Source organism: Typopeltis vanoorti, chromosome 24 (assembly GCF_054136105.1).
Source record: "Typopeltis vanoorti isolate ZY-2024b chromosome 24, IOZ_Tvanoo_1.0, whole genome shotgun sequence".
In the NCBI taxonomy this organism is placed as follows: Eukaryota; Metazoa; Arthropoda; class Arachnida; order Uropygi; family Thelyphonidae; genus Typopeltis; species Typopeltis vanoorti.
This window is the reverse complement of record NC_143572.1, coordinates 86428997-86441581: the sequence shown is the minus strand read 5'-3', so window position 1 is coordinate 86441581 and position 12585 is coordinate 86428997. Positions and strand designations below refer to the sequence as shown.

Below are 12585 nucleotides of genomic sequence, written 5' to 3'. Positions count from 1 at the left end.
ATTACATATGTTCCACTCTACTTGAGACAGGTGTACTCATACCCGAAAGGGTCCATATCATTTACTGTTCAAGCACGTATAAAACTACGCTAGTATAACTCAAGCTGTAGCGGAGAAACAGTGACCTCTCACAAGAAATGTTTCCTCCATCCCCAATACACATATGTAGGAGAACATAAAGGATTTTTTTATGTTATTAACTAATTTAATAGAAAACTTTTTCACAAGAGAATTTTATTTGTATTTGGAAAATAATGATATATATATATATTTAATATATTTAATATATTAACACACACACACACACACTCTACCAATTGTCCGGACATCCCTGTCATTTGAAGTTATGGAACACTTCATTCAGGTTTGTTAATAACATAAAAACCAGAGTACAGATAGTATGAAGCAGTATTTGATCGTAGCAGTTGAATACAGATGGTATGGCAACACGAGGTGAACTCGGTGACTTCGAGAGAGGTGTCATCGTGGGCTGTCACATTGGTGGTATGTCCATACGTGCCACTGCCGCTCAACTGGAGCATCCAAAATCAAAGGCTGACGATGTGATCAACAAATGGAGACATTCTGGCATCACTAATGCAGGAAAACACTCGGGACGACTGCCGAAAATGACTGGGACAGGAGGGTGTTAAAGCGAGTGGCACGCAAAAACAGGCTACAGTTGGCACAGACCATCCGGGGTGAGTTCCAGAGCGCCAGTAACACCATGGTGAGCACTAATACTGAATGAAAAGAACTCCATTTACTGGGTTACCACAGAAGAGCAGCGGCATACAAGCCGAACATCACAACAACAACAATGAACAAGGCGGCTCGTCTGGCCTGGTGCAAAGAGCATGTGAATTGGACAAATGACCAGTGGAAAACGGTACTCCGGAGCGATGAATCAAGGTTCATCTGTTTCCAGTCTGATGGCAAGGCGTTGGTGTGGAGGCAGCCTGGTGAACGCTTGTTACCACACTGTGTTGTACCCACTCTACTTTACTGTGTGTACTTTACACACAGTAAAGTTTGGTGGTGGAGGAGTAATGGTGTGCGGTGCATTCAGCAGGTTCGGAGTGAGATCACTGATCGTTGTCCATGGTTCCATGAAGGCAGCTCAGTTCCTTGATATTCTGGATAATCAGGTGCTGCCTACATTGTGGAGTTTTTATGGAACGGACCCGTGTTACTATCAAAACGACAATGTCCCATGCCACAAAGCTGCAGCTATTATGGAATGGTATGAAGAGATGGGTGTTAAACGACTGCCCTGGCCTGCGCAGAGTCTTGACCTCAACTCCATCGTACACCTGTGGGACGAATTGGAACGGCGACTGAGGTCCAGAGCAGCACGGCCTCGATCTGTCGTTGAACTCAGTGCTGCTTTGATGAAGGAATGGGAGTCGAATTCCACCTGTGTGCCGCACATTGGTGGAAAGCCTCTCTCAAAGGGTGCAAAAGGTGATCAAAGCCAAAGGTGGATATACCCGATATCACGGTTCGCCTGCCTGTATCATTTAAAAATTGCTAAAATGTCCGGACATAGTGTACATATAATTGTAACCCAATTAATTAGATCAAACAGTATGATTATACTTGAATTTTATTTGAAGAAACAAAATTTATTTATATATCTATTTTTTAAGGGTTCGTTTACTAATATTCTTTAAGCTCAAGAAGAGATGCTGCCTTAGAATAGTTTTTGAAGTTTGGAAATTTAAAACTAAAGAAAAGTTTAACTTAAAGATACAAAGGTCATTGATGTTCAATGTACAAAGAACCATGTACACTTATTGTATTGTCCTTTTATTTGTAAGTTTTCTTCTCATGTCGAAATGTGAATTTGCAAGTACAGGAAAGAAATTTATTACCGTGATGTACAATTTATTTTATTGTTTATTTTACTATGCATTTCAAATTTTAAGAATGTCATGGCGCAAAAGCCACGACATTTGATTGTAACGGAATTTCCCCTTCTATACGCATCTAGTGTGCATTATGCATTACTGTTTCGAAACATCGTAAAATGCAAGGTATCCTTATCCAAAATGCAAGTTTCAAAGAAAGGGATTAATTTTTTCCCCCCATATAATTTAAGTATCCTAGAATACTTTTGTTTCTTATCGTTAACCACATAACCATTTAAAATAAATGCCTGTGATTTTCGACAAAATTTGACTAGATTGTGGAATGCTTGTTTATGAAAGAAGGAGAAAATTAACTGAATTAAAAAAAAAAAAACGAACCATATAAATGAAGTAATTCCTTGTTACATTTTCCTAACAGAATAGTATGGCTTCATTTATTTCTTCGACAAATCATATGCAGATCCCGATATTACGTTTCAGAGAAAAGTGAATAATCTGACACACTTCTACATTTTAATTGCGTTTATAACAGGTAGAAAATAAAATAAAATAAAATAGTGAGACACGTGATATACATTCCAAGTATCGTACAATGGGGGTCACTTTGTGCATTCAGGGTGTGACGGTGCACCAGTAAGAAAGGGGGACGAATCGCTCTTTAGTATTATGATAAAAAATGAATTTTTATTCATTTTATTCACGGGCTCGACTTTCCAACAGATAACGCGTATGTAAACAATGTGATTGTAAAGGGATTTCCCCTTCTATACGTGTTTATTATTGTATAGAACGGGAAATCCCTATTACTGTTTCGAAACATCGCAAAATGCAAGGTATCCTTATCCAAAATGCAAGTTTCAAAGAAAGGGATTATGTTTTTTTTTTCATATAATTTAAGTAACGAATAATTTTGTTTCTTATCGTTATTTATGTATTTATGATACATAAATATCATATGGTAATTAAAAAGTAAATGTTTTAATTCATTTTAGATACTTTACAACGTTCCTACACAAGTGGAACAAAGTAAGTGCAGAGGCTGAAGTCCTTCAGTTGGAAAATAAAAAGACAACCGAAAAAGAGTTAAAGCAGGAAAATGAGGTGTTCAAATATAAAGGCGAACTTTTTCCACGAAAGATTACAGCCTGCAATGAGAAACTTACCATTTTATCAAATTCCATTAAAGTGGCCCTTCACACTCGACACAATGAGCTAAGAATAACAAAATGACGTCAACAATGACCCTCCAAAATCGAATCAATAACCTTTTTTTTTTTAAATTTTTTTTTTTCGGAGATTGGAAGCAATTAGTTTTTAGATTTTTATTTGCTTATTTTTCTGTTTCACCAATTCTGTTTGTTTTCTTTTAAAATTTGTAATGAACTTGCCTTATCATTTTTATACCTCATATTTTTTATGTTAAAGCAATTCAAATAATTTTATGAGGAAATAAATTCAGTTCAAAACTTACTTTTACTGATGATACATTATTTATATCTCAAATGAACCTTTAATTTTTTTTTTTTTTTAACTACACATCAGTAAAAATTTTCGCTGCATGAGGAAATTCTGCACCGGTTTTAACTCCCTTCTTCGCAAACAATCAGTCCTTATATTGCAACACAGCAGAACAGAGAGTTGTGATATGAAATTTCCAAAAATTAAAATTCCTTACTCTTTCTGCGGCAGGAACTATGATACATATAATTCCTGTTGCTGAAAGATACGGTACCCATAAAAGAATTATGATCATACATTCTTAGGAAGTGTTCTTTCAAAACATTGTTTCTTACGAAGACAGTGAGACATTTTGGAAGTTATCATTAAAAAAATAAAAAAAAATTGCAAAATCAAGATAACAAAATCACGAATGAAAAAATAAATACAATAAAATATGTAAATTAATCATAAAAAATAATGCAGCGAAATTATAATAATTTTTGAATTAATGAACTGTTCCTTTCAAAAGAAGAAAGACTATTGTGCAATGAAACAACAGATAGCGGGTATGTCACATGCTGCATTGAACAGATACGAAAATGAATCACAGGGATATCTTATCTATAAAGTAGTACTAAAAATAAACTCTGTACTTCAGGGCAACAATGGTATTTAATAGGGTACAAATTAAGAAATAATCGCAAAGCACTGCAAATTATATATAAACACGAGTTTTACTGTAAACACATACATATACAAAAGCGGTAGAATGGGAAGATTAAGAAATAAACTTCCTTCACTTCCTTCTCTTGCCTCGACGGAAAGTGCGGATGTGAAACGGATTGACTTACCTCTAAAACACGACTTCCTCCCTCTCTACGAAGACAGGGTTGGCGTCTGAACGTCCAGTGACCTTTGTCGTTTAAGTAACCTTGATGGGGGTAGTATCCATGGTTTTTTTTTTTTTTTAAGCAAGCTTAAAGAAACAAATCAAAAATGATGGCAATAACACTTAAGTGTTTCAGTGGGACTTCTTGAGCACGTGAAAAGAGTAAAACAGAGCATCGAACAACGCATACTCTTTTTAATCCACAAAATTGTATTCTTTGGCAGTGACGTCAAATATGATTTGTTATCGCAGGACGGTCGTATCGTCACGAGCAGAACAGTGTGTTTGTTACCTGGCAGTGGCAGCAGCACAATGTGTCCTATTGATCCATCCTTGGCAGCTGGAGGGTCACGTTGACTATCAGACCCGCTTGGAACACTAAAAATGGCAGTGAACGTTTCAAAGGAAGGAATGAATGGCAGTGGTAGGTTGTCTTCTTAAATTCAAGCAACATTTAAGGAGCGTAATAACTTGCCGGCATCGCTAATATTTTTACAAAAATCTTGGTGTTGTAGCTTCACATGCGCCACACCATTGCTCCGATTGAAGAGAGAGAGATACATAGGCGACAGCGGAAGGAGCTTCAGGGAAACAAGAGAGGGAGAGAAAGGGGGTGGAATGGGGAAAGGCAAACGAAAGCAAACGTAATGGAAGAACCAATCAGCAACTCCAATGGAGACGTGCGCTCTTCCGCACATTAGAGCTGTCAACGATGACGAAAACAGCAACTCTTCATCTTAAGCAGAATCAAAACAAAACGATGTTCGTAACCTCAAATGGTCCGTCCCACAAAAGTTTGCCAGCCCAAACCTTTACCGCTAGCGTCGCTCCCACGCTCTCCGAAATCCAACAAAAGCAACTCGCAGCTCGGCCTCTACCTGTGTCCCCGACAGCCCAGCTACTGCTGGCAGTGCCGTGCGGTGCATGCGCAGACTGAACTCCATCGCTCTCATCACGCACTCAGTGCCTCTCTTTGTTCCGCAGGGGAGCAAGTGCAGCAGGAGATCGGGCAGGGCCCACTCAAGACGGAGGGGACAACAGCTCACGTGTCTTCGATCTGGGAGCATCCCAATGGCTACGGAGGCACGCTTACGTCGATATTCCAATGCTGCACGAAAGGCACGCTTATGCTGTCTTGCCACCAGCTCTAAAATCACGGTTAAAGGGTCATAATTACATCCGGACTACTTCAAGAAGATCAACTCACTGAATATGATGCAAATACATCATTTTCTTGACACAAATATGCTCCACCTGTGCACATCAAGCGGCAATCTTTACAAGGTCTAAATCGATAAACGCAAAAGTTGCAGTCATCAGAGACGATGTTTTATAAACCTAATGACATACTTTCTTAAACGTACAATGTCCAGACGGAAATCAGTAATAATAATAATAATACACGAACCTCCAACTTCGCTTCACAGCCTTTCCGGTGTAACAGCATATTATAAAACAGTTATTTCTGAACAGCAAAATAAATCAATAAATAAAATAAAATAATTAATAAATAAATAAAAATTCGCGTGCAAGAAATATGTCCGCATATTCTGTTATAAATATATTGCATTAAAATTGAATTCCTGTTTTTTATAATCGTAATTAGTGTAATAAATGAGGATTTATATACGATCAACACAGAGGTGCTGCAAAACCTCTAACACAAGCGCGCAGTGTGTGTGTGTATGTGTGGACAACTGCTTATGGAGAAAGAACTGTGTTGGTATGTTTCTTGAACAGCTGGAGATCTTGGTGTGAACTACTGTAAAAACCAGAGGTAAATGAAATGATAGCGCAGGGTGGCAATTTTGTTGTTCGATATGCTTGAACCTCAACTGCATATGGCTGTCGACCAAAACTGGCCATGTTTATATGTATCGAGAAAAGAGAAGAAATACCTGACCTGCCACCTAGGGTACCATCCATTAAAACACCTATAGAAAAGGCATAATACAGAAACTGGACGTCCACAAGAATGCAATTGAAGGAAATCTATAAGAAAGTAATCATTTATTAAGAGGCGTGTCCTCTTTAGAATAGCATCAAGCATTCTAAGCGAGGTTTTTGGTGCACTATCTCCACCGTGAAAATAGTATTTTCAGGTTAAAAGGATATGCAATTTATACAGTGTTGAGAGTTGTGTAGATGAAAAAGTAATGTATTGTCTGGATGACACATTAAATTTTCTGGAGGCCGAGAAGACTGTACGCTATGCACATAATGCGTTTCTTCAAGGAAAGGACACAAGTGCAAGTCAGCTAAGGAAGAAAAATCTAATGGTGATTTGAGATCAGAATGTTACCAAAGGCATAGGAGGGAAGGAAAGAAGCGAGATCTTTCTTGTTCTAATTGCGTTGAGGTATACTAAATTATTCTCACTCCATAGAGAATGAATCATTTGAATAGTATATATGATTTGTTGAATGAAGAAGAGGAACGAAGTGTAGTGTCGGCAGCAAAACTGAGGGCTGGCACTTAGCGAGAGATGGTGTAAGACGGTAGCTTCGCAAGGAAGGCTCTATGCAAGCCGAATCAAAAATGCCATGGGAATGTAGAGTGACCACACTGAGTTTCTCCAAATCTTTCCATAGTTTGTGTCCAAAGGGGTGGGTAAGATTGTTAATTTTTGAACCGTGAAGAGACGTAAAAATGTCGAATGTCGATGTTTTTCCATTGTTCCCCTTTCCCTTTGAGATGACTGAGGTGAGTGTAATAGTAGGGATGGGTAGGATCAGGGGCAAATTCTCCATGCTTGCTGCGCAAGCTCATTACTTGAGAAAGAAGTAATATTTATTTATTAATAAATGCATGCGTTTATGAACATTCCACTTAGGCTTTTATTTTTGTAGACAGAAGACGTCTTAAGCTTGCGCGGCAATAATTGAGCTTTGCATTATGTATCGAAGGCCGATGCTTGCTAGTCTAGTCAAAGCTACACTGGCTTGCTCGGTTGTCAGAGCTTCCAAGTCCTGACAACCGAGCATTGTGATTTCATGCGCGCGCATAGCCATTTCCGCTCCCTTCACGTCGTCTTAAACACAGGCCATACGCAGTCAAAGTAGCAGTAGCCAGTGAGCTTCAGCTAGCCTTTACAAGTGTGCGTGTTGTTTGGGAAAATTAAGTTACAACCAACTTTTTATGACGATGTTATTGACAAGTTCATAAAGAAGAACCGTAAGGTAGAATTTGTATTCAAGTAGCTAAATTGAAAAAGATAGAATATTATTTGTAAAATAAATGTTGTATTTGTATGATTAAATGTACATAAATTTCTAAATATATAGTTTTAAATGGTCAGTGATTCATTATTCCGCTAATCAGACTTCAATCCCACCTCTCACTCCCTGAATGATAACAAGAGCAAACGTGAATTTCAAGAACAGCATTCGCCCCTGGGTAGGATATAGCTTGTTTCCATGTTGGATAGATATTAGACAAGACAGCATGAAGTAAGCAAGCAATATGTATATGATTTCTGGAGAGTTAATTTTGAGAGCAAGTTGGGTTAAAAACAATCCAGTTCATGGAATTATTCATATGTCCAGATTAATGAAGAATTTTGTCTTTTCCGATTTCGAACAATAAAAGGAACACACAACGGCTTTTCATGGTAGGATGTAACTTATGTGGCCTATTATACAAAAGCTAGAATTATACCAGATAGCACCGTACTGCTGTCTGGATGTGAGAAAGATGAGAGATGTGCATAGACGGACAGCAGTAGCTACCCTTTAGCCCTCAATAGCGAGAGATCAGAAACTGACTACTATTTAGCAGAAAGCTTTTTTTTTTTTCCAACAGATTTGGATTGTAGTGTAGACTGAATGAAGTTGGAGTTTTGATGTCAGCTATTTCATACGTGCTGAATTACAAGTATTATCATATACAGCTTTGGCATACTTGTTGGAGAATCAGTACTTGGAATGTAGTTTTTGGATCATAAGAGCGGAAGCGATAGTCGGTTCGCCATAGCAATGACGGAAGTTGTATCTCTGAAGCGCCAGAGGGCAAGGGAACTGAAATTAGCTGAATGGAGGATGTTCTGCAGAAAAGGAAATGTGGACAAGATTATGACTGACCAAATGAGACCTGACATCTACAACGTATAATGATTACTGGTTAAAAAAAATGATCCAGTAATGAGGAATGTCTGGTATGGGCGAGCGCTTTGTATTAGATCATTCTAAGAGTAAATACTTTTTTAGGAGTATTTTTGAGGAGAAGTATTTGGGAGGTTAGAAAACGGGGAAGACATCTGAAATTATGAACACTAAGTCTCCAAGAAAGACGACAGCGAATTCATAGTGTACTTCTTCCCAACCAACTTGCTGTAGGTTAGAATCCCGTCGTGGGAATGGATGTTTGTGAATATCTTTAGATGAAAGGCATCTTTCACCCCCCAGTGTGAGAACCACCTCTACCGGCTCATTTTTAGATAGCGAATAATTCCAATGTCTTGTAAAGTTGTACTTCCTATAGGAAATTCAGATCCAATGTACCAGGATGCAAGAAAATCCTACGGACTGATCCACTGGGTTAGTTAATTTCCGATTACATGACATAATGACGGAAATTTTGCCAGATGATTCATTTGCAGGCCTGTTTGGCAAAGTGGTTAGAATCTCTATCCACTTTCCAACCAACAGGCTGCGGATACAAATCAAAGCATGGGCAATATTTTTGTACTATTGTCTTTAAGTGGGAGATGAATCTCACTCTTGTTGTGAGACCATTTCCCCCACTTATTGGAAGCCTTTTCCTATGTAAAAAATAGTAAATAACAATACAAAAAAAATGAATATAAATAAATAATAAAATCCACTAACGTCTTTTATTCTCCAAAGAGAACAGGCGAGGCCATTTAGCCGTAATGAACCTTTTTTAGAAACTGAGGGAGAAACTAATTTCGAATCTTATTCAATCATGACTGCTGGCCTACAACCATTGGAGATTTTTAATTGACATCTACGGAAGAGAGAACTATAGTTCTCTCTTCCGTAGACAACTATAGCCATATCATGGTCTCTAATGCCATATATATTATTGTCTGAAATAGTGGGGTTCAGCAGTCGATTTTTTTTCCTGAGTTGGCATTAAAAAGTCAAATTTCCATGGAGAGGGATATCCTATTTGTCTATATCATACTTCCTGTAGGCATGTAATGAGGTCATGAACTGTTGTGGAGACCAATGCTCCAGTTCATCCCACGTGCTCAATAGGATTGAGACTAGGGTTCAGTGGAGGCTAGTCAAGTGTGGTAACATTCATGTCAACAAGTCATGCAGTTACAGCAGCAGCGTTATGACACAGTGGATTGTCTTGTTGAAAGAGACAATGGTCAGTTTCGTTCAAATTCCACCAAGGGAATGGATGTTTGTGATAGGGTTCATGCCTTTCCATATAACCTAACCCATTTTAATTCTCAACAATTGCTTCGCTAGAAAAATAGGACTGGATGCATCTTTTTAATCGCTGCGATTATTAAATTGCATATGTCTTACTAAGTTTTAACTTAGTAAGACATATGCAATTAAATTGCCTTACTAACCGTTTACCATATGTACTGCTATAACCTGTTAGTGGAGTAGTATTGACCTTTGATACCTTTGCACTATAAAAATCAAACAACTACAAACATGCAAGTGGTTATATGGCACGATCATCTTGTCAATGGGGGTGTCTGCTGACTTCTTCCCAAACTGTGTGTGTGTGTATGGTTATATGGCACGATCATCTTGTCAATGGGGGTGTCTGCTGACTTCTTCCCAAACTGTGTGTGTGTGTGTGTGTATATATATATATATATATATATGTGTGTGCACACACACACATATATGTTGTCAATTGGAAAATGCCTTTCATGTACCATACAATTATAGTATATGTGCACACACACACATATATGTTGTCAATTGGAAAATGCCTTTCATGTACCATACAATTATAGTATATGTGCACACACACACATATATATGTTGTCAATTGGAAAGTGCCTTTCATGTACCATACAATTATAGTATATATGTGCAACATTATATACTAAGTGGCCAGATAAACCAAACAGCATGGATACTCCGGCCATCAATTTCAAAGTTTTGGAAACATTGTCAGTTCCTTCAAATCTGCAGGCCCCTCACAAATATCTCGTTCCATTACATCCCTAAAAATGTGTAATGTTAGTGAGAGGATAGTATATCAAGGTGAAGTCAATATTTTGATGTGACTATTCTGAACGACATGGCACCTTATACCTGGAAGTACCCATCATATGGGGGGGAAAGAATGGGTGCACTTGGTCAGACAAGCAGAAGTTTTGAAATAAGAAAAGAGGAAGATCTCAGAGTGGCTGTTCCTCTATATAGAAAGGGAAAAATCTGGGCTTGCACATTATGCACCAGACAAATCACACCATTGATTGGGAACCATTTGAAAACAACTATCGTTCATGGCGATCTACTGCGGTTCTTCACCCATATGGATTCCTAAACAAAAATCAATGCTTCATCTTAGACTTCTGGAAATCTCTCAAAAACTATCTCAAAAAATGATGTGTTGAACGCATCAGCGTGCAACACATCATTTTTTTTAGAAATCACAAAAATGTGATTTCTAAATAATAATAAAGTAGCTAATCTTTACAACACTGGAGCTACACCTTTTTACTACAACCTGTAGTCTTAAGATTTGTGGATTATTTATTAATTACAATAAATTAAGAGTAATAAATCAGACGTATCTGATAAATAAAGATCGGAATGATGGTGATATTTAGCGCAAACTGAAAAACGTTACATTGGGAAACAGTGTACACGGTGAAAATCAAATACATGAGTAAGGCTATGCGGGCTTCTGTCGAGCGATTATTTAGTCGCAAAAATATAACTTACACATTTTAATAAGAATGTGCGCATATGCAATTAAATAATCGCAGCGATTAAAAAGATGCAACCAGTCCTATTTTTCTAGCGAAGCAATTGTTGAGAATTAAAATGGGTTAGGTTATATGGAAAGGCATGAACCCTACACGCAGTTGCGATATTCAATCACAGTTCTTGGCGTAGCGTCGAACATGATTTGCTTAAACATGTCTGAAAACGAACCTAGCGATGACACACACATCGTCAGGTCAGGTTCCTCAGGTGGTATAGACTTCCTCCATTTCGTGTCTTGGTATATTATTCTAGGTAACTTGAGGTAATTCATCACAGCTTTTGATATTCATTCTACAGAATGGATTTGAGATTTTTTCCCTCCATGAAGTAACTTAACTGATCTAATAACAGCCTGCAGTGCTGAAAAGATGAGAGGTTCAGATGGACTAAGTGGATGAACGGATTTGCCTTCCACGCTACTATCCCCAGAACTGTTTCTTTGATTAAATACTATATTCATGGATAATGTCATGAATAAATGATAGTATGCTGGCCGTTTCAGTGGATTGCCATCGGATAAAAGATAAACTAGTTATGAGGCTGCTTCTGTAGGTTAACTACCGTATTCACTCGAATATAATTCGCCCTCGCGTATATCTCGCACCCCTGGTTGATTTTACTTTACGAAAAAAGAAATGAAAAAGTTTGGTATATACCTCGCACAAGAAAAAAAAAGTTTCGAACTTTAAGAAATAGATAGTGAATGTTATGACAATTAAAGATATTTTGGAATTCGGTTGAAGGGAATCAGCATTTCAACTCAACAATCGTCGGCCATAAGATTTCGAGGATAGTGATGGATTTTCATCGCTATGTGTAGGAATAGCACTAAGTACATGTTATCACAAATAGCCAATGCTGATCAAACATCCCTCAATTTCGATATGTTGCACCAAACAACAACAGAAAAAGGTGATAAAAATTGCGATAATGCGCACAACTGGAAGTGAAAAATCGCGATGCACTATCATGCTCTCAATTACTGCATATGGAAGTAAGTTACCTCCTTACATAATATTCAAAAGAAAAACGATGTCGAAGGGGAAATTTCCCCTCGGAATTCATGTAAGAGTTCAAGAAAAAGGATAGATGGACACTACAATGGTTCAAAATTGGATTAGAACAGTCTGAGAAACGGACAGGGACTTATTTCGCCGCCCGGCTCTCCTCGTGTGGGATAGTTTCCGCGGACACTTAGGGCCTGAAATAGTAAAACAACTTTCGGATGTGAAACCGATGTGGCCATTATTCCTGGTGGTCTTACACCTTGTCTACAGCCCTTGTCTATATCGGTCAACAAACCATTCAAAGATTAAGTATGAATATTCTACACGGAGTGGATAGCAGCCGGCGGCAACGACCTGACTCCGGCAGGGAAGATTAAGAGACCATTATTAGAACTGTTGTGCAACTGGATTCTGAGAGCTAGAGATATGATTTCACCAGAAATAAT

The 12585-nt window shown here is 38.0% G+C and overlaps 1 protein-coding gene across 2 annotated transcripts in view; it reads right to left on the bottom strand.

Moving 5' to 3' along the window:
• The window catches only part of Utx (Utx histone demethylase), an 802237-nt gene that overhangs the window by 493920 nt on the left and 295732 nt on the right, over positions 1–12585 (bottom strand). Inside the window, exon 1 of one of the 2 annotated variants that reach the window (XM_090413875.1) lies at positions 4163–5106. The exons of the other annotated variant lie outside the window; for it this stretch is intronic. The gene's annotated coding sequence lies outside the window, so the exon portion shown is untranslated. Of the gene's footprint in view, positions 1–4162; positions 5107–12585 lie in introns of those variants that run through there. 2 annotated transcript variants of the gene reach the window in all.